Consider the following 26,993-nt stretch of genomic DNA (forward strand, 5'->3'; position numbering starts at 1 on the left):
TCTTGAAATAACAAATCCTTTGTATATTGCAAATTCTCAATCACAGACATTCCACATGCTGTATATTCTTCTTGGGTTAATGCTGCACCTAGTGAATTTTTGAAATTTAGATATTTGGCACTATTTATATTAAAGATTATTATCACAATGCATGACAATTTCAGTTGTCTTATATTCAAAACACTTTGGTTTAAAATCAGAATATTGTTACTTCAGATTAGAAGTTTTAGAAATAAATCTATTTGAAAGTATTTTCATATCAGCATTAACAAAATACTATATACTGTTTTGCACTTCCACATTTGAAGGTGCCAAAGAAGAGTTGCAAACTGTGAAGTAACTTCTATGAAGAGATGAAGTAAAGAACGGAAGGCAAATGACTGTGGCAGTAAAGAAGTGTATGTGGTGAGTGCTCACATTTGTTTTTATCACTTACCACAGAGTTACCATAAAGGTAAAACTGCCAAACTCCTTGGCCTTAGGTATTTACAGAATAGACGTGTATAACAATAATAAAGAGTTAAATGACCACCATACACTTTATATTATAAGCAATGACATATCATTTTGCTTAAGATCATGTCATCTTTCAGGGCCTACTTTTGCAAGTACTGTATCTTATAAAATTAATCTATTTCATGGGAAGTCCTGTGTATCATCAATACTACAATTAGACAAAGATTAAAATATGTAATGCTATTGGAATTTGTGTTTCACTGCTTTTTAGATTTTTCTAAACCACCATGTTCACTTAGCATGTTTGTGTTAAAAGTATTCTGGCTGAGGAACAAATACTATACAGTTGAATAATCTTAGGGGTACATTAATCTATAGCCTTTCTTCATCTCAGGGTGGGTTGCTGTGGCAACCGCCCCAGTTCACTTTAAAATAATTTTTAAAGCTCACTTCAAGAGCTACACCCAGCGTGGGCCAGGCTTAAAAGCAGGCAGACCCAGTGCACAGCGCTTTAGTGGACCACTGCTTTAATGTAGGGAAGTAGTGAAGAGAGGAGGTTGGAGTAAGATGGTATGCGGCTCTGAACAGAAATTGCAATATTAGCTTTCCCTGGAGTTAAAATCCCGAGGAGCATGCTCTCTGTAACTTCTATGACACTTTAATTAAATATATTGCTAAACATAATTCTTTTGAGGGAAAAACAAGTGACTCTGTATTTACATTAACAATAAAGCATTTACAACTTAATGTAGGAGAAATATTTGGTGATTAGAAAAAAAAAAAGCTGGTACAGTAGTACATCAATCCTAGACATAATTTTCTTTTAAAGGAATTGTCACCTATTATTTAACTGGATAGACCCTACCTTCCAATTGGTTTAAAGGGTAGAAACATTTTCTGTTTTCCAATGATAGAACTGGAATAGGTTACAGAACTCATTTAACACATAAGCGAATAACACATAAGCGAACTGAAGCCTAGAAAGGACAAATCCCTTAGTAAGGCACAAATTTTGAACTAGATAGAGAATCCAGGTCTCCTGACACCTAGTACAAGCTCCTCCCTACATGAGAAAATAGTCTGATCCTAACCAAGTATCATTAGATGGCAAGGATCAGGATGATTTTAAAGAAAAAACAAAAACAAAAACAGAAACCAAAAGTCCAGAAGTATTTAAAGAATACAAAGCACACTCTGGATTAACTACTTTGTGGATTACTCATGAATAATTTTAAATCTCAGGTGATTTTCTATTGTATATTTCTTCATATCTCTTCTGCTTCAACTATAAAGGCTCATGGGAAGAAAACTAATGGTAATATTAACTTAGGTCACACATAATTAAGAAGCTAAATCTGCTGAGGGGAAAATCCTATATTTTAAAAGGCCAACTGTGATACATTCCAGATCCAAATTATTTTCAAATTATCCAGTGTGGGGTTATACTTATTTTTGAATGCTTGCAGTATCGTTGATAATTATGGGTTTGTTATAATGGGTATTATTAAATAATTATTTAAAATATGAAAAAGGTAAAATAAAATAATTTCTTTTTGAAAGAAAATCTAAAACTGAAGTGTACTGTGGTAAACAGAAATGCCCTCTATAATTCATTAAAAACAGCAGGGCTGAAATTCATGTATTGGCTATGTGTTTGCTCATGTCAAATAGACTGCTGTAACTCACTGCATTAATTTTAGGCATTATGGCAATAAACTTAGATGGTCCTTCAAATGCTTTGCTTTTTCAGGACCTTTGTGAATCTTGAAGAAAATTAATTTTATTTTTACCACCATATATAGACATATCTTAGTATTCGAAATATCTTTGCCCTTTAAATTTTTGGATTTTCAGAGAAGTTGTACTTTGAATGGAAACCTGATACAGATGTTCTCTGCCATATTATTAAAATGAATTCATGGTAATGGCAAACTCAACATTTGAAAAACCGGCAAACAAAATACATTGTAAATACTAATCTGCAAGAAATACTACTATTTCAGATGGTTTTTGCTTTGTGACAGTTTGTGATGCATTCCTATAATAAAAGGGAGGGAATGGTCTTAGTTGTGCTGATAGTCACAATGATGAGCTGGAACTTGAAGATTGTTCAGATCTAGTTGTACTTGCCTATAAAATAAACCTTCCCCTTTCAAGTGAAGCCTTGGGACCGTTGCCTAAATGTTGAGCCCACTCTTCTGAGAGAAGCTACTCACATCAAATACCTCCTACATTGAAGCAGGAGGCTTTTTGAACTATACTGTCCTCATATATTAAAATAGTCGTCTGGAGGCATATTGCTGAACTTAACAGGAAATACAACTAGTCATTGGGTTAAACGTAGTGCTAAAAGGAATTTTCTAAAGTGAGGAAATCTTTAGTTAGCTAGATATTTCAATATACTCCTATTGTCTAATCTCATATATTCCATGTTCTATGAATTTTCCCTTCTTGCTTTCACAATATTTTTTTAAAAATAGTTTGGTTTAAACATTTTATGTAATCTATAATTCTACTGGCATGCAATCTTATCTTTTCATGATTCTATACTAGTTGATGTATTTTATCTTTGGCTTTATTGGGCATGGTATATATTAACAGTTGGTTAGGGCGGGAGGTGCCCAATCTCTAGTAGCCTAAATATTAAAGCCTTTTTTTTTTTTTTGTAAGGAAAAGTGTTTATCATGCTTTAACCTTAACATAAGTATCCTCCCTTATCAGTCTCTATTTCTGCTTCCTGTGCAGCTGAAACTCTTCAGGATAAGTGAAGTCATCAGCTATCGGCTAGGGTAGCCTAATGCATTTGGGAAGTTGGTTTGGTTTACATGTTAATGACCTGGATGAAGTCCAGTAAGGTGTGGAAAAGATAGAGTGGGGGCAGGGGGGGAACTCCGAGGAAGCTGCTTCCTCGGTAAATATTTCTAAACTGATTAGAAAGTTCATGGCCCCGCGATGAAGTCGAGATCTCAAATACTGGTAATTATTTTATTATTTCGTACATTACTAACATTAGAGAAACCTTTCGGCTCGCTTTCTAGCGCTCCAACCTCTCAGGGTGAAAACCGCGACTTCTGGGCGTGCAGGAAAAGCACGCTGGAATCGAGTGCTGCAGACATCCTGGACCGTGGTTTTTACGCGTGAGTAACGGAGGAGCGCACCGACCGGTGGAAGAGAGAAGTGGCTAACGCGTGTCCAAAAGGGGGAAAAGTCACAAGAGCAACTATTAGGGTCGCGCTCCTATTGGTCAGAGGAAAGATCCCGACTTTAGAAGGACTTTCCTGCTGGCTGGCTCGCAGCGTCCCCGGAGAGCAAGCGAGCGCGCCGCAGCGGGAGACTAGGTTCTCTCCGAGCGTCCTCCGCAGAGGCGCCGCGAGAGGAGCAGGGAGCCGCAGCTCGCCGTGTTGTCTTCATTTCGTGCAATAAAGAATTGTCATTAGGTTTGCGTATGGCATGTGCTATTACCCCACCGTAAAACTAAAATTAGCAAAATGTCAGGAATGGAAAGATTGATTCACCAAGATGCAATTATCATTTAAAAGTGCTTGATTGAGGTACTGATGTTCAGTGATTTATTCTGCATACCATATACATAATTAAAGTAGTGTAGTGGAGTAATTTATCAATCTAGTTGAGACTGGAGGGGTGAGGAGGGAGCTGCTGTATGTTTGTTTTATTAAAATGCTCCGAGGTCTAGTCCCGCCCCCCTTTTGCAAGAGTGAAACTGATGATTTCTCCAGCTCGCGAGGAAAGAGTCAACGGTTTGGGATTGTGGGGGAGAGAGAGACGGAGAGAAAAAGGCAGCGCGAAGCAAAGGCAAGGACAAAATTAAATAAAGGGGGAAAAAAAGGAGGCAAAAGACACTTCATCGGACGTGCTGCTTAGAACCCCAACCCTTCGTGCTCCGTCTTCCCTACCACCCCCGCCTCCCCTCCCAGTATCCTTCAATCCCCCCGCCCCCACCACCCCCAGTCTTTTTTACGCGATGTTTCAAACGCTGTGAGCTGTTCTCCTTTTCCCATTCGTCTTCTGTCACTTCCTTCCTGGACGCAGTTTTCTGGACGAGTCTGGTTACTTTTAATCCGACCGGCCGCTGAGAGCCACTTTCTCCTCCTCCTCCTTCTCCTCCTTCTCTTCCTCCTCCTTCTTCCTCCTCCTCCTCCTCTTCGGAGCGGCCTCGGCGCGCGCGAATGCGCGGCCCCGCGCCCCCCCCTCGCGCGCGCTCCCCTCGCGCGCGCACACACGCACACATCGTCTCCAGCTCTCTGCTCGCTCTGCTCGCAGTCACAGACACTTGAGCACACGCGTACACCCAGACATCTTCGGGCTGCTATTGGATTGACTTTGAAGGTTCTGTGTGGGTCGCCGTGGCTGCATGTTTGAATCAGGTGGAGAAGCACTTCAACGCTGGACGAAGTAAAGATTATTGTTGTTATTTTTTTTTTCTCTCTCTCTCTCTCTTAAGAAAGGAAAATATCCCAAGGACTAATCTGATCGGGTCTTCCTTCATGTAAGTACCCCTGATATTTCTCGAGGAAATAGAAAACCCGGGTATTGTCTCTAAAATCTGCATCAATATATTCCACGGCACTGTGTCTATCTATCCCTGTGCCTTTTTTGAAGGCTGAAGTTGAGGCTCGTTGTGCATTCTTTTTCGTTAGATTCCATAATTTCCTTGTTTGTTGCTAAAAGTAACTTTTTAGATAGTCGTATCCGTTTGCCATCAGCTATTGAAATCACTCCTGACTCGTTCCTGTCACACCAGTGTATTTAAAGTTTCATGAAGTTAGTTCACGTCATTAGCATGTTTGATATGGTGGAGCGTGTGGAGCCTGGTGGATTTTAATATTTCACAGCATGTTCTGTGACCTTGAAGTAGATGCCTTAAGATTTAGCAGTTAGTTCACTGTGGAAAGATGCTCCCATGAGTCCCCCCAAAGACACTGATTTGCCCTGGGTTATGCTTCTGAGCCACTAATTCTTGGGATTAGTTTGAGCTAAAGCATGGCTGTCTGTCAGAGTATACCTTTGTGCATTTCCTTCCCTCACCAAAGTGCTGGCTTGACAGAGGGCTTCTTAATTGGTGTGGACAAAAAGTAATATCCCTGCCATGGTAGTCTACACATTTCACAATTCACGTTCGATTTCAGCATATGGATTGCTGTTCAGGTCAAGTCAAATACATAGCTGTTTAAAAGCAAGCAAGGTTAAGTCACTTAAATTGCCTTCTCTTTGGACTTGGAATGAAAGTTACCAAACTCGATGATAAAGTTTGTCACAAAGGAAGTATATATAGATGTGGCACATTGTTTATTTTATTATTAAATATTATGGAAGTATTTAAATTTAATGCTAATGTTACCTTCCTTCCCTGAACATGGCTATTGCTTTTTAAAGGAAATTTTATATCTGAATCACTTCTGACGATTCTAAGTCCAGTAGTTATCATTCTTTGGGGAAAGCCTTTTTTTGTCACATTTTAGGAATGCGTGTCCTTTGTATAAAATACTTTATATGTAAATGCTGACAGTAGAATAAGTAGAATTGGGCTCTCTGCCAGTTCCTTAACCGGTCCTCAGTGGAGAATTGCTTTGACACAAAGTGCGTTTTACTATTGTGAATCTGAAACTAACTCTAATAGTAACTGTCTTATGAAATGCTTGGGGACTGCATATAATTTCTAAGTGCTATAAAGGAAACTCCAGCCACCTCATTATACCAGTCCAAAAAAAAAAAAAAGTGACCAGCCTACTTTCACTGGCACCTTGCAATGGAATTGTGGTTGCAGAGTAAAGATGTTTATGTGGAGTATAATAACTCCAATCCCTAGAGACTTGGTAGGACATGGAAATGTGACCACCTGTGAACCCCGTTTAACCTCGTATTGCATACCAATTTTAGCTTTAAATAGATCAACAATCTCTAATTTGAAACTAAAACATCTTATTTAATTTTAAAAAATAATGTCAGTTTTGGCTAGTCTTTAAAAACATTCAGCATGTACCAATATGGTGTATAAGCAGTATTTTTGTTTCTCCATCAGTTTCAATTAAAGATAATGCAGTTAAAAAGCCATATTATTGTCTTCCAGTGTATGCATGAAATTAAGTTAAAAGAAGTAGTTCTAAAGCAAGACTCAGAACTTGATAGGTAAAATGAGATGTCCCTATCTAACATCCTATTTCAAGAGGAAAGAAATATTTTAAATCAAATATCTCATTCTTTTTGTAGAAAAGTACATTTAGCTATGTATTCTGCTACTAACTCAATTCTAAAAGTTTTCATCAAAACAGTCTTTAAACATAACATTTGCTTAAAATTTGGTTCTCCCGTCAAGGAGACAGTAGGTGGCTGTTATCTTTACTTCAAATTTTACTAAATTTTATAAAAACCTACTATTTTTATTAATATAATTCACACAGCATTCGAATGTTTGACTTTTTTTCAGACTTCTTAGGAAAGGCAGCATTTTACTTCATTCATTAATTGCACCATTTACGTCCTGATTGCTGTGCATGTGGAATATATTGAAAGATAATATTAAAGTGTAAGTTTTATTAAATGTTAATTTGTTTTTTATTTCAATAACAAATGAGCAATTTATAATGAAAACAGTTTTCCACCTTTTCTGAGCTATTCATATTTTAAAAGTGTGCAATCACAGATATTAACTTTTCAAGAGAGAAGCACATTAATACTAGATAACTCCATGAAACTTAGATAACAAGAGGCACCTTGCCTCTTTTCTTCTTTGTAAACATGTTCATTTTGAAAAATTTGGGGGAAAAGATACCTGAAATTTTTTCCTCGGCCCTAACTTAACGGAATCAATAAATTCCATAACACTGCAAACGTATCTTTCTAATAAATACTTTATTGTATTTAAACTTCTTTTATAAAGAACAGCACTGAATAACTCCTTAGCATATCTTAACATTATCTTTTAAAACTTTCTTCTGTTTATTGTAGTATATTTTGTGGTTTTATTTCTCAACTCTAAAGTGTGGTATAATTTGAGTCTATGAAATCTCAGAAAGTGACAAAAATGGGGAAATAGCTGTGCAGCAATACTTGTGCTACATAACAACAAAGACATAGTTATTAAACAGAGAATTCTGGCTTTGGGGACATGATTCGAAGCAACATAGAAGAATTTAATATGCAATTAATGGTCACAAGATGAACTGTTAAGAGATTATTAATAAAGTTACACTTCTTTTTCAAAAGCACATCCTCTGAGAAAATACCACACAAATTAATATCTAAAACTTATCAAAATACACGTATTCATTCTATACTAATGTGGTGATTGCCTAGACACGATGAAATGATTTAATCACTGTTGTTCCATCAGTATGCTGCATGTGGAAAGACAGGTAATTAAGATCCCCGTCCTTAGCACTGTACCTTAATCTTATAGGCGCGTGGACTGTCTTGCACTCAGTAAAGCTTGACTGTTCACCGAGATCTGTCACCTTTAGGAAATCAAACCAGATTACAGAGGTGATTCACAAAACCAGGAACAACAGAGTCTATGCACGTTACAAAAGGCAGATTACATAGTTCACATGTTATTTTGATAGGTCAAAGATAAAAGCTGATTGTTGAGGAATGGCAAGACACTCAATTTCAAATGATTGCTTAGATAAGCATACTTTGACCCTGTTGCTTCATCATTATGATCCATTCAAACAATGGAAAATTCAGTTTTCAAATGACAGGCTTTCAGTAGTGAAGTAAGAGAAAACATGTCCTTTCTTATGTATGTCTTCATTGTGTAAATTTTAAGTTCCATCATTTCTTTATGAACAAACATTAAATTGTCTGCTTACATGAAGCAGGTATTGTAAGGCTTAAATGCATTAGACATTTTCAGAGGCGTTATAAAGAGCACAAAACAGAATTTGCCGGAAATAAAACATACACTCATGTTATTGAGTAATTCAGCAGAAAATGCATAATAGTCAATATCCATTATGTTATTCTGTTACCAAATATATTCTACATAAAAATGTGTAATTACACAGTTATGAATCCATATATCTGAAACATATCTTCATAAAAGTTCATTGGTCAAATTTTATATATATATAAAATATATATATTTCATGAATGTTATATAAAGATCATTCTTTACAACAGAATATGATGTTTTGAGAGTTTATTTCAGAGAATAAAGTTTTGGTTTACATAATAACATTTTGAAAATCTTAACTTCTTACACACCCAACTTTACAGTAATTTTTTGCTTCTTCTAAAATTGAAGTCCTTTTTTACCCAACTGATGCCTCCTAGTGTTTCACACAATAAAACACTAATGAGTCACCCATAAATGTAAACATTGCATTTTCATTGCCTACATCATCTGTGATACATAAAATTAATATTTATGTGTTTAATTTTCTGTGCACTATTATAATAAGATAGAAAATTTTAGTGAATGAGATGTTTCATCTGAGTGGATTTGTGGCACGCACTTGCAGGTTTTCTTTGACCATCACAATATCTTACTAAGTTTTAACAAGTTTATTACCTTCAGTTGCAGTTATATATTCACTCTTTATATTCACTCTTATTTCAAGTGAGAAACATAGGTAAATAACAAAGCTTTCATTTTGTAGGCCTGGGAATTATACAGTTGGGTTCATTCTGAAATGCCTGATAAATTGCAAAGGACTATCCATTTCATTTACACACTAAAATATCTTAAAAGAGATATAATTTTTTTGCCTGCTGTGTCTTTACGCTTGAAAATTTCTTTGTAAAAGTGGAATAAAGAAAAAGACTATTTAGAAAAGATAAAATCAAAGACAAATGCAAAATTTTCTATAAATATGGAGTATACTACTTTATTAGAAAATAACAACAAAAGAAAAACTTGCCTTGGAAGGAAACATATTATTCTACATAAAGGGAAGTCGTGTTAGAACACAATATCCAATGACCAGCAGCTTGCCTTAATGAGGTAGAAGTTAGTGGGTGCCAACTTTGGTGTGAGTTTTCTGCCATTAGGATGGTAAGCGTAGACCTGTGATATTTTTGCATGTTTGTGATTTCAAACAGCTCTCTGATTCTACTTCCTAAGTTTCTAAATGTTTTTTATCTAATATACTTATGAAAGAAAGGGGTCATTCCTGTAATGGGTCTTAAATTGAAAGGAGGCCATCAAAAACTTGTAACATTCATGGGCCTCCTCCTGAGGTGTCATACAACATACCTGTACACAAAAACATTCATGAGTTTCTTCTACTAACACAAACATTCTATAGCATCCAAGTGTAGACACTAGATTGAACTTCATTTCTGGTATCTGTATATGTGTCATTTAGTTCTCCTGACTCAAAATACACAGTGTATTAACAATATTTGACTATCACTTAAGATTTTCTAATTTAGCCAATAATACAGTGCTATTACAATTGTTGGACGCATTTCAAAGAATGTAAGGGGGTGTGTTCCTTTCGTTCAAGGAAGCAAACATGTAGAAAGGGGTGGACCTTTCCCACAAGAGCCACATTTCTTCCCTTGGAGAATTGAAGCAAATATGCAGTACGTAAGTGAATAGCAGCATGAGAAAGAAAATAATTTGCAATGATCTCCTATAGTTAGTGAGCAAAGAAAATTGTCAGGTTTTTTTAAAGTAGCTCTTATTGACAACCTATCTTAAACTGAATACTGAAAAAAAGTCTATGAAAGTTTTATAATTTCAGTATGTTTTAACATTCATGCGTGAAATAGCTGTAAAGTACACTGTAATAATTTTGGTCTTGCTCAAATCAAGAATTTTTTAGTAACCATGTTATTTTACAGACAATATTGAGGCATAACAAAATAAAGGGTGCTGGAAGCATTCATTCCTTACCCCTCTCTTTTAAGAATACGAAGATGGCGTTGATGTTCTTTTGTTATTTTTGTCTGTGTAAGAAAAATAATTAAAGAATGTTCTATGACAAAGAATACCATTGTAAAAATAAGATTATAGAAAAGGTTATTTAATATACTATTATCTCACATCTCCTTGATACTATTTTAATGTTTACTGCAAAAAATCATATTCCTATTAAATATGGAAATTAGGTGATACATGTTATACAAATTTATGGTTTAGTTTTAGGTGATATGAGTAACATTTATTTGTCATTGCCATAATTCATTTGCTGTACATTGTCATTTTATTGTACAAGTTAAATCTTGGTATATATTTTTAAAATACAGCCAATGTAAACAAAGTTCAAAGTAGATGAAGAGAATCTTTTGAGGGCATTGAAAAGGAAATTGACGACATTACAAGCAATAAAAACAGTAAACCTATTACAGGCAGATTTCTTCAGGAATCATTACTCTTAAATAATGCAGGCATTATAAAGACTTTATTAATTCTTAATGCTGTAAATTTGAAATGAATGGAGCAATGTTGTTCCTCCTGCAAGTGGTTGGGATTCATGTAGAATGACAGTGCAAGTCCTCAAGCAGTGATTTAAATTAAGTACCCAAAACTTGTTTTTAGAGGCTGGAGGAACTAACTGATCTTTGAATCAGTCCCTTTTGAGAACCCGCTTTTTCCAAATAGCATCATGAGCGTGGTGGTCTGGTTTTCCTCTTCTATCTTGTTGTCATAGATAAGATGCACATGAAGAATTCATATAAATTGCTCTCAGATACTATGGATTCCTAGCATATTGGATTAAAAAAGAGGTGGATATGGTCCTTCGATAGAATGTGAAGTGTTTTTTAAAAAAACAGCCAAGAACTATGCCCGTCTTTTTTTCACACCTGTGATTCTTTCAGCAAGTTAGAAGGATAGCAAGAGAATGTGCATCCTTCCCAAACCCCAAAGACAGGCAGCTTTGGCTTAAATATGCTTATTTATTTTCAAAATTAGAAAATAAATACATTAATGTAAATATGTTGAGACAGACAAAGAAACTTGTCTGCTACTTAATAAACACGCGATTTATACTTTTTGTCTTCTAATTAATTGTCGACCCTGAATAAGGTGGTACAACTAAGGCATATTATGGAAAACTGGCATTATTGCTTAATGTAACATGAGGGATTGGAATTTCTTTAAAGTAATTTTAAGATATGATTATTTAGCAGAAATATTCACTGGAGCATTTTACTTTTAGAAATTATCGTCACACAAGGAAGCCTTTATAGGACCGACTACCTAATTGCAGTCAAAGATCTCTTGAATGAATGAACACACACACAGAGAAGAACACACATTTTAAGAATATAGTGGTCCTATATTTTTAAAAAATTTTGCCACATTTTTTATATCTGAACAGAACGTATGTGTCTAAGCAGATGTTTTAAGTTATATCCTTCATGTAGGTGAGTCTGTAAATGTACCATTTAACTTAAATGGCTTTGTGGGAAGGTAGTTTGAGGAGTTTAAAAAGGAAAAAAAAAAAAAAAAAAAACTCCAGTTACTACAGTTTCAGCTCTTTCTTTTTAAAAAACAGTAATTACACTCAGGATAAAGAAAGAAAAATAAACTCTTTTAATTCTTTGTAACATCCACAGTTTTTCAGGTAGAGTTCTGGTATATTTTTATTCCTGAATATGCAGGGCAGGTACTGGCAGCAGAGCTACAAAATGAAAACTTCCTGGCTGCAGACCAGATACTGTGCACAGTGCCACATCATAAACTTCCCCTCTTCTGTCTCGGAGTGATTTCAGCCCTAACTAATGTCCTTTATTTTCCCCTACATAGGGCAAGGAACAGAGGGCCTTCTTCCTGGGAAATAGGGGAAATACCTTTGGGAAAGGAAAAGCATAATGTTTCCCTTCTTTAACTTGAAAATTCTGCCTCTTAAATTACTAAGACATTAACTGCAAAGTGGATTCAGTATGTTTCCTTTTTGTTCCCATATAGCAGTTTAGAATACATAAAACAATAGGTGTGAGATAGAAAATGAGACCTCTTCCCCACCCCCTACCTCCAGCACACCCAGACCCAATCAGATATCTGTACTTTTTGTTTCGAAAAGAAAAATATAATGGTTTCTTTTCAATGAAGCTTGTGCATTATATTCCAGATATGTTAGATCATTTTGTGATGCAAATTAGCATTGAGGTTTTTTGTACTTATCTCGGGAAATAGCAACGTTCCACCACAATGTGTGGTGCTGCAAAAATTTTTATTGATAAACACCCACACTTTAAATGATTATTAGGTGAAAATAGAGAGTACAGGGGGAGAAAATGTGAGCTTTTAGTTTTCAGATTTGTTTTATGCTTTTCATTTGAAAGGTACAGTGTAAGTACTGTGTATAATACCATGCAAAATAAATTGACTTCTAAATATCTGCACTAATATTCCTTGTATCTGAAACTATAGTCTAAAAGCTTGTACTTCTCCTTAAAAAATAAAGTAAAAATTTGTTAAGAAGCAGGCTTTAATTACCAGTTACATTTTCAACTGTTACCCATGTGATTTTTTAAAAATCCTATTAAAAAATAATTTCTAGCTGCCATGGCTCCTTTCAATCAGTAGAATTCTCATTTGTATGAGGTGCAATCAGATTATTGCCAGCACACCTTTCTAAAACTAGCCTTCTTCAGAAATGTATTAAATGGGAGCCTTCAGGAGAAAGTGTTACCACTTAATAAATATTTGTTCTAATTTTATTTTTAAACTAAATTATTGATTTAACAGTATATGAATAGTGTATAAATGTTAGTTTAGTCGTTAACCCACTACACTAATTATTAATTGCCTATATGAAATTTACCAAATTAGACCAACAGTTAAGTGTCATTTAATTTTATTTCTCTTGAAACTTAAATAGATAAGAATGATAATTTTAATTATGTTTAAATATCAAGCATTTATTTTTCTGTGAATGCAAATGTTCCCGATAAATTGTTAAGAAATTAATACAACATAGATCTTAAAAAATGTATAAGGCAGCTTATACGAATATGATAACAATGGCATATTCCTACACCTGGCACTTTTTCAAGGCCCATTAGCAAGGGAGGAAAAAAATGTTAAACTTTGTTTTGTAAATGCTAATATATATATGAGTCAATACTTTCTGACATTTATTTGTTAGAAAATTACACACATTTAAAAATTCAAATTAAAACTATGCTTCTATTTAGGCTATTGTAAGAGATTTCTTTATTTTCTTGGAAATTCTCTGGAACAGTAGGGTCATTTGAATCATACCCGTTGGTATTGTCAGATACATTGTAAAGTTTCAACTATTGAACATATGTATGGAATGGAAATTTTAAAATAGAAAATTCGCTATCTTGCCATTTAAGTATGATAAAACTATACCCGATTAAAACGTTGACTCTATTAGAGGTTTGCCTAGTGAGTAATTCTCTGGTCAAGAATTTGGGAAATTTTAAACTCTGTTAACCATTAAAACAATTACTTCTTTAAGGTACCGGATTTTCATCCATATTTGAGGAGCCTTATTAAGTTGTTGGGTGGTCTTTTTGTAAAGCTTTATGTGGTTAAAAAAGTAGATCTTTTCACCCTTGTATTACAGTTAACATTAATATCTTTAAAAGGTACTATATAAATCCAGACCTAATATGATTTTTCTTAACTAAATGAAGTCTAACAAATTTGTCTATTTTTAAGTGAATCTTTTTTTTATTTCTAGTATTTATTGGAAGTCCACTTAGACTCTATATAGGTTAGAAGTTAAAGTAAATAATTTTGACTATTTTTTTATTTCATTTCATGTTTGAATATTTCCCCCCTTACATAAACCAAAAAAAAAAAAAAAAAATCCGTGACGACATTGATAGATTTGCAGAAGGCTGAGTAAGATACTCAGTACCCATTATTTGTTTCCCATGACTCTTGGGTTGAAATGAATCGGCAATATCCCTTCCAAGACTGTTTGATCTTGCTTGATTTAGAGTGAGCGCTATGTGATTTTTTCCCTCCGCTTCTCTCATTTTATAGCTTCAAAAAAATCAGAGAATTCTTGACTTCAGTGTTTTTTCCTTCCGTTTTCATTGTTTTTGGATTCTCTCCTGTCTGAGCTTCCTTCTTGCTTCAAAGTATTTGGTATCGTGAAAGCAAGTGCACTTTTAACTTGTTTTGACTACACATGGGCGACAGAATTGTTTTAGATGCTAACTTACCTCCTTACACTTGAGAAACTGATGTGGTTCATCACAGCCCAATGCCATGTCTTGAAACAACTGCGGACACTGATCTTGAAATAGCCAGGGCTATAGGATCATGTCTTCGTAAAGAACAACAGCAGCTTTAGAGTCACTGGATGGTATATTCGTTGCAAACATGAACAGCTTCATGAACTCCCAGGAAGTGGTACAGTTATTGGACAAGTTCAACCACATTATGCCTTTTAGGTTGCTCTATGAAGTAAGTGTTAGACCAGAACTCCAACGGTGTGAGTGTGTGTGTGTGTGTGTGTGTGTGTACGGTGTGGGGAGCATCGGTGTGGGAGAGCAGAGAGAGATAAAAAGCATGAAAGGATGAAGATACACTCTCGAGAGAGAAGATTGTTTAAACAAGCATAAAGAGTTTGGAGACCCCATTTCCACACTTAATATCATTTCTTTGATTCTACATATTATGCTATTAGACAAACATGTCCATAAACAATAAAGAATAATGATTAAGAACAACGACCAAAACTGGGTTCAAAAGCCAGCCTCCCATTTACTGATTAGTGGTTTTAGGCAGGTGTTTTAATGACCAGAAAGCCCCAGTACCAGGATCTGTAAAATGGGAATTATAAAATCACCCACCTCTTAAAGTTTTTTAAGGATTTACTAGGATAATACATATAAAACCGTAATGCAGATACATAGTAAATGATCAGTAAATATTAAATTATTATCATAGCATTGTACTATATTTTAGTCATTTTAAGTTTCTGCTAATGATCATTTAGAAATTTTTGGTGGGATGGTTATTAAAATTATTTTTCAATAATACTTTCAGTCCATTAAATTTGGGTCACATTCAGAGCAAGTATCTAATTCTTACACAGTCGTGGGTCAATTCTAATGATTGCTAAGTTCAATATACTTCTTTCTCCAAGAAAATCAAAACCTTTCACAGATTTGATGTTATTAAATAAATATATTATTTTTAGAACCAGAAATGGAACCAAAGAAACAAAATAATACCATCCATGAATTTTAAAAGTCATTTACTCAAAGTTCTGAATTGCAGGTAGATTATTCCTTAGTCTTAATGAAAGTTGTTTGGAGGAAATGTTTCATGTACACTTATTAGATGATTTTAATGGTGAAACCAGCCTCGCCAAGAGTTCTAGGTGTTTTTCTTAGTATTATCCACTTTTGTATACATTAATAACCTTTTTTTATTTTTCTTATTAGACAACTTTGATTATATGTAGAGATGGAATTAATTTATATGAATGTATGTTCTTTTAGTCTTTATATTCCTTCACAAGAACTCTTGCATATAATAGGTACTCTATAGATATTTGTTGAATAAATGAATGAATTGTATTTTCCCATAAAGATGAAATGCATTTTTTATTTGAAAAGAAAATATAACCAGCAAATGGTACCCTTATTATCCTATTTTTCTCTAGATTTGAGGGCTTATTCATTATGACCACAGCTTATCAACTTTGAGATGATGAATAAGTGAACTTGTCTTAATTTGGGTATTTTTATTTATGTAAGAAAAAAACATAAAGTATAGAAAATGCAGAATTGTACCTGAGGATTATACCTTCTGATAACGCAAACAAATTTAGGTAAAATGTAGATTTAAAAATGTGAGTATTACTGGTGTCAGGGAACCCCTTTTGTTCAGCTTTTCTGTTCACATGGTTTCTCAAAAAAATTCATATTTTGAATGTCAGGTAATATTGATGAGACATGCCCAGTTTATACAACCTGGCTAGTTGCAACCACTTGAAATTGTTATCATGCTTTTGAATAATGCCCCTTTAGTGTGCACCTTGCATTTCAACTTTCTTTTCTAACTCTGTTTTAATGCCTGGATAAAGAGTGCTCAGCACAAGGAATACTTGCAGAGTGGACTTCCCTATGGTAAAACAGCATGGACAGCTCCCAACACTGCAATCAAGGACGCCTCTAAAAGCTTTAATTTAAAAGTAATAATAATAATAATAAGTCTGCATGAAGATGATGGAGCCCTCTAAGGCATATGGGCTTAGAGAATTATTCCCATCTGCAACCCCCTCCCCCTACTTAGTAGCCCTTTCCAGGGTTATGATTACTGGAAAATGGCTGTTAATCACCAGAATTTTTTTTGACTGCAGCTGCTTCAGTCAGACTACTAATCTATTAAACAACTTCATCTTCAGTTTAAAATTTGCATTGTAACTGTATAGAATAAATTTTCATTGTAATCAGAGCATCCGAGAAAACTTCTTGATATGATTTATAGAAGCACATTTGTTTTTATGTATGGACCTCTCTACCGCTATTGAGCCAACTGTTTAAACAATACTGTGGTTGATCAGCATAAAATAAAATATTGTAGCACTCTTGAGCACAAGCAACATTTACAATAGTCACATTTGCAGAATATTTGAATTGTGGCATCTTTGGCACTTGTCAATGCAATACCCACATAATTCAAAAACTTACCCCAGATATTCAAAATTTGACTTGAACCCGAAAGGGTTTTTATAAGTTTAGTGTTTTTGTACCAGGCTGTGGTAGAGTGGTTTGGCCTCTTTTTCTACCCTAATGCTTATTACATTGCCATAATTTGAAGAAATATCCCAAAACCGGAGTCAATATTTAGTGCTGAGAGGACAAAACAGCTCTAATTTACAAAGAACTCCTTTAAAACACATTTTTATATGTAAAATTGACAGGCTAAAAGAGGTGGTTGGATGATGTTCATCATGTTGGAAAGAATGTTTCAATTAAAGTTGAACACTTTCTCTTCCAGGTCTTTTTTTCTCCATTTTTTATTTGCTGTGCCAAGGTATCCATGTGCGTTTTTCCACTGTCATCTGGCTCATTCCCAGCAGATGCACACAATCTGTTCTGCTGTCACTAACAGGGTTCGGTTTATGAAAAGAATGTGTCAGAACATGCCACTATAGTCACTTTTACAGGTTTTTTTAAAGAGTAACTGAGAATATATGCATTGCCCTAGTTTTATTGTGCTCAGCCCTTAAGAGATTTCTAAGAAACTTTTATATTCATAAACCAAAAGCTTTCTTCCAAACATATTTTTGACCAAATATTTACTTTCCATTAAAAATAAAATTTTAAAAGTTCACAAACATCTTTAATTATGAAATGTATTATATTAAAATTTGAGTAAATTTTTATAGGATTGTTTAAAATAAACCAAAGATTTTTAGATAAAATTATTAAATTTCCAATTATGAAATTTACTGCATAATCCTTCAATATATATCTTCCCTCATACTAAAAGCAAACCTACCTTCCTACTCAAGTCAAAGCATTGTTTAAAAAATGTATTGTAATAGAATACTTAGGATATGGCCATAAGTACCAGTTATTTGATCTGATATATAGTACTGATTTCCCTAAGTGTTTGACACCACTAAGTTAAACCCAAAGTAGTTAAACTACCAAAACTTTCTTAGCCCATATAGAGACGCGTGATACACCATCCTTTCACAAAATAATGTGACATTTTATTTTTGTAAGCATGCATGTTTTAAAAGCATACTAGATAATTAGTTATGAAATTAATTTTTGTTCGTTAAGATTTCTCTATTTCTATTGACTGTTCTTAATAAAAAATCAGTTTTTGTTGTCTTCATAAAAAATAATTTTTCTGGTACTATGTGAATTAAAAAAATTTGAGCAATGGAAGTTGCATTCGTTTCTGAATTAATAAGTGTAGTAAGTTAACAGAATTTGAAATGTCAAGTATGTGTAGTAAGTAGGGACTGCATATGCAGATAGATAATGGACATATTTACATGTTGTGTACAGTTCATGGTATTTAAATATCTCCCAGAATTGAAGGCTTTGAAAAGGTACTTAAGTGCTAGTTTTAGCATTTTAAAATAATTTTTGACTTGGAGAACAATACAAAGTTCAGGAAAATTAAACTTTTTTTAATAAGTTATAGTTCACATGCACTAAAAATGGAGATTAAGAAAATATTTTAAGGAATGACAATTTGTACAAATGAAGCTATATGTATATATATATGAAAACTAGTTTTAGATTTCTGCCTAGGAAAAAATTACAAAATACATTTAAGGCATAACGTGATTATGAAACTGATATATTGTCACATAGACAAATCCAGCAATATAAATTAAGACCTTTGTGAAACAACTTTGCCATTATAGCAAGATAATAATTTACAGTTAGAACTCACTGGCACTGTTGTTACATCATATAGATTAATTGCTAAATTATCTTTCTAGAGTTCTATCATGTGCTTGTTGTAGTAAGTTTTCTTAATTCGTAAAGAAAAAGGAATCCTTGTTTTATATCAAATATTATAATGTATACGTGCCTATTGTAAGTTGATTTTATAATGCTTTTTGACGATGTGAACATAGCACATAGATTTAAGATGAATCATAAAGAACAATTCTGGAGTTCACTTTTTACTGCCAACATTTTAATTTATCTGTAATCTTACACATCAGATAACTTGACTTTTTATCTAACCTGTAAGTAATTTCATTGCTTTGTTTTGGGTAATTCGGAATATTTGCTCTTGGCATAAAAGGCCAAGAATCATAGGTGGTGAACTGATAAGAATGTTCTAGTTGAATCATGTGGGTTGTCATAGCCTCTCTCTCTTCTCCTTAAAGTACCGGTGGTAGAGGTGGGGGAGAATTGTAGTGTGTTACAAGAAAGTAGACAGCCTCACTAACTAACTATGCCAGTATTGGGTGGGGGGTGTCACACGGACTTGGAGAACAAGCAGAATCATTTATTTTGCTGCAATTTGAATATACATGACATCCTTTCAAGACAAAACTCCAGAGGCAAACTTAGTTATACTTATCCTGATTTACTAATCCTTAAAATCTTCTATCACTCAAAGTGTAAATATCATCCCAAATTTCACTGGAGGAAAAGCTTACGCCTCTTAGCAGTATTCACTGAAACTGAATATTTGCAGTTGTGTTTTGCCTTGTGAAATGCTTGTAAATACCAGATCTTCTAAAAAGGTAGGCTTTTTTATTTAGTAATGCTTCATAAAGAAGTAATCAGATATTTTCCCCCCAGCTTTATTTTTTAAAGTTAAAGGAAGAGTAGTTCTGAAACATGAAAATTTCCTGGTTCTCCAGGATATGAACCGTGGGGCCATTTTTATCTCAAAAATACTTTTTAAAGTTTTGCCAGTTGTCTTGATTTCCAACACAGGGGGTACCACCCTCCTTTGTGGTTGGGAGGTAATTCTTTCTTTGCGTTTGCTTAGTCATAGGTCTTTTTGGAGCAAAGACAGATTATTTTTGTGACACTGTCCCCAAAATATATATTATTCATAGACTAAGAAACCCATCAAAGAGTCTTGCTGCACGCGTAATGATAGGTTGGACTGCAGTGACCAGAAGGCTCTCCACTCAGCTTTCTTTAGGGAATTTAAAGACAGTTGTATCCTTTTTCCATCTGCATCGACATATGTTGACCAGTTGGTTTTCAATTCTTGCTGGCTTGGTGGTTGAAAGTAGGACTGATCTTCTATAAATATAATTGATACTTTCAACTATGACTTAGGAATTCCACTTTTACTTTCTTCAGCGTCACTACTCAAAATATCTCTAATAATTTTAATAACTTTTATGATATGTGTGTAAAAGCTTATATTATTAATTTGAAAGAATTACTAATTATAATAAGACAATAAAAACCACAGCTAACATTTTTTTGGGAGCATACCGTATACTTGAGCACTATTCTATAGGCCTGAAGTTTTATATGCATTAATTCATTTATTCCTCAAAACTTAATGAGGTAGGTGCAGTTACTATCCCGATTATATAGATGAAGAAGCTGAGGTAAAAATTTACAAAGTAACTTGTCCAAAGTTACCCACTTAATGGCAGACCTAGAATCTCAACCCAGATAGTCTCAAGTCCACTCTCTTCTTATTAAGCCAAAATCTCACATACATGATCTTATCTGTTAGATAAGAAGAAGGAAAGAGTCAATTATTGAGTCTTAATTGTGCCTGGCATCTTAGGGAAAAATATTTAGTAACCTTGGAATGACAATATAACTAAGTTTGTGTAAACATGTTTGTATTGTTTTTAAAAAGAAGTGAATTAATTCTTGGCCTGTGATATATACTTCCACATTGTTGATGTGAAGTGAGAAAAACATATATTATCAACTGCTTGATAAATCTTTTCACAAGCAATGTCTTACTATTTGCAAAAATATATTTTTCCAGCTACGATATTAGCGTTAATTGAAATGGGAAAATCTCGTTTTATGTCATCACTGTCTAGTGACCACTTCGCTATTCATTTCTTGAGCTGTTTTAATTTTTAACCTTCATTTGCAAGAATCATAGTAATTTATATGGTTTTAATTTAAAAATGTGAGATGTATAACAGAGCCTATAAATGAATATTAAATGGATTTCAGGAGTTATTCAGTAAATTTAATTAGTGCAGATGGATATTCTAGAGAATTCAACTTCCAGAACACCTTTAAACTTTTTCTTTGTAGTTAAAAAAGGAAAACAACAAAACCTTAAAACCAAAGTTAGATGTGAAATAACTACTGATGAGTTAGAACAAGGTCATATTATATTTGAAAATAAGAAATATTATATCAAGTTTATTCATCAAGTGCATAGCTTTTAGCTTTTAACTGAATTTTTCTGGGTTCAGTAAAAGACCTTTTGAAAAAGGAAAAGGATCATTTTTAGAATTTTTACCATGAGAAACAATATGAACTTTCTTTATTCTAATAAACAGTTTCCTTGTTTTTTCATAAAAGTATTGCTGTACTGTTGACTAGAAGTGAGGACAGAGAGGCTGGCCAGAGGTCAAATGGGACTCAGATATTTCTGAATTACCAAATATACAAGCTTTGGACTTCAAAATTAATAGCTACCACATCTTTAATGTCATGGATTCCTTGCCAAATTTCCACAGTTCATATTAGTAACTACATTTGCTTCCGCTTTGTTTCACTGTTGAAGAGAATGAAATGCTTGTTTGGATTACCATGCAAGCATGCAAATAATCTATGCTCTCTGTATTTAAAAATTCGTCTATTTGAAATGTGACTTGGGCCGGGCGCGGTGGCTCACTCCTGTAATCCCAGCACTTTGGGAGGCCGAGGCCGGCGGATCACGAGGTTAGGAGATTGAGACCATTCTGGCTAACACGGTGAAACCCCCGTCTCTACTAAAAAATACAAAAAATTAGCCGGGCGTGGTTGCGGGCGCCTGTAGCCCCAGCTACTCGGGAGGCTGAGGCAGGAGAATGGCATGAACCCAGGAGGCGGAGCTTGCAGTGAGCCGAGATAGAGTCACTGCACTCCAGCCTGGGCTACAGAGCAAGACTCCATCTCAAAAGAAAAAAAAAAAGAAAAGAAAAAAAAAAGAAATGTGACTTAAAGATTTGGGGATTCAATGTGTTATTTGGAATTAATTGATTTCAGTGATAAACAGCCTTCCCGTCACTTACGATGCCCATTGGCGGGGAAGTTTTGTGTGCTTTATGCAATATTAAGTCCCATTGGTAACAGTCAGTGTTCATTCTTCTCTTTCCAGCAAAACCACTGAGGCCAGTTATATCTACTTCCTAATGTGATTTTGACTAAAGTTGTTTGAATTCTGTCTCTTTGGAATCTTCTAACTGTAAAGCACGCTCTAAGACTCCATAAAACACCATATTTATATTAATATCCATTTGAGTTGTAAATATGCAGGAAATAATTATTCACTGTAAAGGCCTGGATTACCCTAAGACTGAGGAGGAAGTTATAGCTGTTGGCTAATTCTATAAAAGATAATTGCATAAACTTATTAGTAATATTCCTTGAAGAAGATTGTGATGTAGCTAATACTGCACTTCAAAAGCCTTTTTAAAAAATTTAATCATCCAAAGACTAAAATCAACTAAGTTTCTCACAAGCAGAATTCGTTAGAAAACTATGGGCTGTAACTGATCTTTGGTATATGCCAAGTGACAAGGTCATAGGTATAAAACATTGGATTTCCTTTGAACAGTTAGCTTAGATAAGTGGTTCTGAATCCTTGGCTGTAAGGAGAATTATTTTAAAATACTGATGTTAGGTGGGCACAGTGGCTCTTGCCTGTAATCCTAACTACTCGGGACACTGAGGCTACAGAATCACTTGAGGTCACGAGTTTGAGACCAGCCTGGGCAACATAGTGAGATCCAGTCTCCAAATTTTTTTTTAAATGGCCAGGCATGGTGGCTCATGCCTGTAACCCCAGCACTTTGGGAGGCAGGTGGATCATCTGAGGTCAGGAGTTCGAGGCCAGCCTGGCCAACCTGGAGAAACCCCGTCTGTACTAAAAATACAAAAATTTGCTGTGTGTGCTGCTGGGCACCTGTAATCCCAACTACTCTGGAGGCTGAGGCAGAATCGCTTGAACCCGGGAGGCGGAGGTTGCGGTGAGCCGAGATTGCGCCATTGCACTCCAGCCTAGGCGACAGAACGAAACTCCATCTCAAAAAAAAAAAAAAAAAAAAAAAAATTGAAAAAACAAGCGTGATGGTGTGGCATATGCCTGTTGTCCTAACTACTTGGGAAACTGAGGCTGGAGGATCTCTTGAGCCAGGACTTCAAGGCTGTGCTGAGCTATAGTAGTGCCACTGCACTCCAATCTGGTGACAGAGTAAGGCCTGGTCTCTAAATATATAAATATACATATATATAATTTGTGTATTTATGTATATTTATAATATGTATATTTATATTTATGTATATTTATAAATATGTAAATACACATATTACAAATATACAAATATATACACACATACACCAATGCCCAAGTTCCACTCCCAGATTCAGATTAAATTGGCCTGCCATCCAGGTATTGCAGTTTCTCCGAGCTGCCTGGGAGCTCTTAATGTAAAGCTTGGGTTGAGAACCACTAGTTAAAAGAAGATAAATGTGAATTTTTATTTTTAAATAACATATAATAACTGTATATATTGATAGAGTACATGGGATATTTCCACACATGTATACGTTATAGCATGATCAAATAAGGCTAATTAACATAACTATCACCTCAAATATTTATCATTTCTTTGTGTGGAGAACATTGAATACACAGTGAAATACTATTCAGCCTTAAAAAAAAAAAAAAAGAAAAGAAAACATGGCTGGGCATGGTGGCTCAGGCCTGTAATCCCATAATCCCAGCACTTCGGGAGGCCAAGGCTGGAAGATCACCTGAGGTCAGGAGTTTGAAACCAGCCTGGCCAACATGGTGAAACCTCGTCTCTACTAAAAATACAAAATAAAGCCAGGCGTGGTGGCGCATCCCTGTAATCCCTGCCACTCAGGAGGCTGAGGCAGGAGAATCACTTGAACCCGGGAGGCAGAGGTTGCAGTGAGCCGAGATGGTGCTATTGCACTGCAACCTGAGAGACAGAGTGAGGCTCTCTCTCAAAAAAAAAAAAAAAAAAAAAAAGGAAATTCTGTCATTTGCAACATGAATGAACCTAAAAGACATTACGTTAAGTGAAATAAGTCAGGCACAGAGAGACAAATACTGTGTGATCTCATTTGTATGTGTAGTGTTAAAAGCTGAATTTACAGAAGTAGAGAGTAGAAAGGCAGTTTCCAGAAATGGAGGCGGGAGTGGATGGGGAAAGGGGAGACAAGACATAGGTCAACAGGTACAAAATTTCCGTGAGACAGGAGGAGGAATAAGTTCTGGTATTCTGTTGCACAGTGTGTTGACTATAGTTAATAATAATGTATTGTATATTTCAAAATAGTGAATCTTGAACTTGGGCATACAAATCCATGCATTCTTACAGTTTCAGAAACAAACCTATAAATTGAAAACTACCTTTGGCTCTGCCAATAAAATGTCTACTGCTATTGCCCAACGCTTCTCCTTGGACATCAACTGTATAAATTTATTAACTCATCAGTCAACTTTTCACTAAGTGTTTCATGGGAATGTTTCATTAGGGATACAAAAGTGAGAGATGGAAACTGTTGTTGAGGAATTCAGTCTGATGAGGGAGTTGAATATGCAAAGTGCAATTATAAATGTAATGTGATAAACACTATACTGCAGGTATGTTGAAAATGAGGTAAACGCTTAATTGATAGAATGTTCAGCTCTTTTGGGAGATGACTGGTTAAGTCAATCTTCAGTCAAGGATGCCTAAGGTGAGTCTTACATGATGAGTCAAATCCTGGCAGTACTCCAGAAAAAGAAGTTTTGGGGGCTAGTCTGCCCTCTGAAAGCATAGCAGACTTTCATATGTCTTTCGTATGGCCTGCCATATTCTCAGCTTTGCTTTCTCATTTAGAAAAGCTGTGCAGGCCTTGCCCAGAACTTTAGATTCTGTGGAAATTGGGGGCACCTAATGAAGCCGTGAAGATGGTATCAGAAGTAGGAAGTGCCAACCTAATCATCTTTCCATTCTCTGGTATGCCATAGAAACCTCACTGTGGCAGATCTCAAGGTAACTGGGCGGACATACTCCTCCTCAGCGCCCACTCCTGCCCTATTTCCTAGACACAGCTGAAAGGAAGGATGGCCTGATCCAGGTCCTCCCCTGCAACCCACTGTTTTGACAAGGGATATAGGACAAGTTATGAATAAAAGAAAAGGGCCAAACAGGGAGCTACCCAAGAATACTTTATATAGTGGAGATTCAACTTATATCTCTTACAAAGTAATTTTTAAAAAACTTTAAAGGTTATTTCTCGGTTTTTTTTTCCTTCTTGTTCTAAAAGAATAAAACTAAAGAAAGACAAGTACTTCAGGGATGTCATACCAGTAGGAAAACATCTTGTATATTTTAAAAGAACTTCGGGTACTCTAATAGAAGGGGATAAATCTGTAAACATAGCAAACCATGATCTTATAAGACACGTAGAATACGAGAAACTAAGCTTGTCCCTCCTATGTTGCCAAACAAACATACACATGTATCTCTGTGTGTGTGTGTGTGTGTGTGTGTGTGTGTGTGTGTTTGTGTGTATGACAGAAGTCAGAAAAGGCAAGACATGACAGGAAAATAAAAATACTAGTTCCACAAATTCTATAGAAAAAGATTGTTTTATTATTTCGTAGGAAGCCTTACCATAAAATGAACCACATAAAGTTTTATGTAAAGAGCAGGGATTAGATAATGATCTCAGTTATATAATGGAACAAAATTCCAAGTCTGTAAACCTTTTGGTCGCAGCTGCTAGATAACGTTACCTTCACAAACCAGGTACTTAATGAAAAAAGACCTGTTTCATGTGGAGGGAGGTGGAAGAACTGGGTTGCACTGCTTACTAATACCATTTCCCAGTGACTGAGGTAGAGAAATAAATTAGTTATGAAAGACTGAGAACTTTGGTCTAATGGGTTGACTTTTTTGGAAGTCACAAAATGTAGTGAATTTGATCTCAAATAGATAATACATTAACATCATACATGCAATTAGAAAATTATCACCTTGAGTAAATTAAGTATACAGCATTGAATTTAATTAGCATAATATTAGAGATTTGCAAGTCAGTAAATATCACAAGGTGAAATTTATATTTTTAAATACAACTGGAAACCCTCCAAAGAGTCAATATGATCCAGATAAAAATGATTACTTTGCAAGCCCTTGAAAGTTCCTAATACTGGTTCTGCAGAAAAGGGGCATATTTATCAGGACTGTTGTCTCAGAAAGGCAAAGCTTTCTGTGATTTTAACTTATAAATCTATTAAGTGTCAGGTTGTCCAGATGAATTTTTTTTTCTCTCACTTCGTGCAGTAGCTGAGAAACTCTCTCAGGTGAATTAGCTCAGAACTGGATAGACCGGTAAATTTCAAGAACATACCACATCCAAGGGAGATAATGCAACAACATACCTGTGTTGCAGTGGTTATGTTTCTAAGAGTTTTAATATGATTCATTTCAGATCTAGCTTCACATTGGAATCTCCTGGAGAGTTTTTAACAAGTAACAATGCCAGGGAACCTGGTCCAACAATCCTGATTTCATCGGTCTGGGATGGGTCTGGGTATCAGTGTTTTTAAAAAGTGTTTGAAGTGATTGAAATGTATAGTCAGCATTAAGAACTACTGTTAGTGGAACATTCAAAATCTCTACAACTTTGAAACATCTTTGAACACTAGGGTGAAGCAAATACAGAACATTGGTGTTACTTCCATTCTAGCTGTAGAATTGAGAAGAAAATAAATTAATTTCTTAAGTTATGACAGGAAAATTTTCTATAGAATCCTGCTTTTTTTCATCTGTGAGACCAGCCGCATCATTCCAGTTTCTAAATTATCGGCATTTCTAAAGATGAAGTAACAGGGGAAGTGATGAACTTTATAAATAGACTCCCTAAAATATTTGGCATGAGGGGTCAAGATGTAGGCGAAGCTGGAAAAAGACTTTAGT

The 26,993-nt window shown here is 35.0% G+C and overlaps 1 protein-coding gene across 42 annotated transcripts in view; it reads left to right on the forward strand.

The window, feature by feature from the left end:
* Positions 1-312: 312 nt before the first annotated feature.
* MEF2C (myocyte enhancer factor 2C) overlaps positions 313-26,993 on the forward strand; it is a 166,380-nt gene continuing 139,699 nt past the window's right edge. For 9 of the 42 annotated variants that reach the window (XM_063810323.1, XM_009448874.5, XM_054684203.2 and 6 more), the window contains exon 1: positions 4,617-4,963. The gene's annotated coding sequence lies outside the window, so the exon portion shown is untranslated. Of the gene's footprint in view, positions 406-3,279; positions 3,433-3,762; positions 4,270-4,445; positions 4,964-6,901; positions 7,001-26,993 lie in introns of those variants that run through there. The other 33 variants (XM_063810301.1, XM_063810316.1, XM_063810322.1 and 30 more) reach the window with 14 other exon arrangements.

Source organism: Pan troglodytes, chromosome 4 (genome assembly GCF_028858775.2).
Source record: "Pan troglodytes isolate AG18354 chromosome 4, NHGRI_mPanTro3-v2.0_pri, whole genome shotgun sequence".
Classification (NCBI taxonomy): Eukaryota; Metazoa; Chordata; class Mammalia; order Primates; family Hominidae; genus Pan; species Pan troglodytes.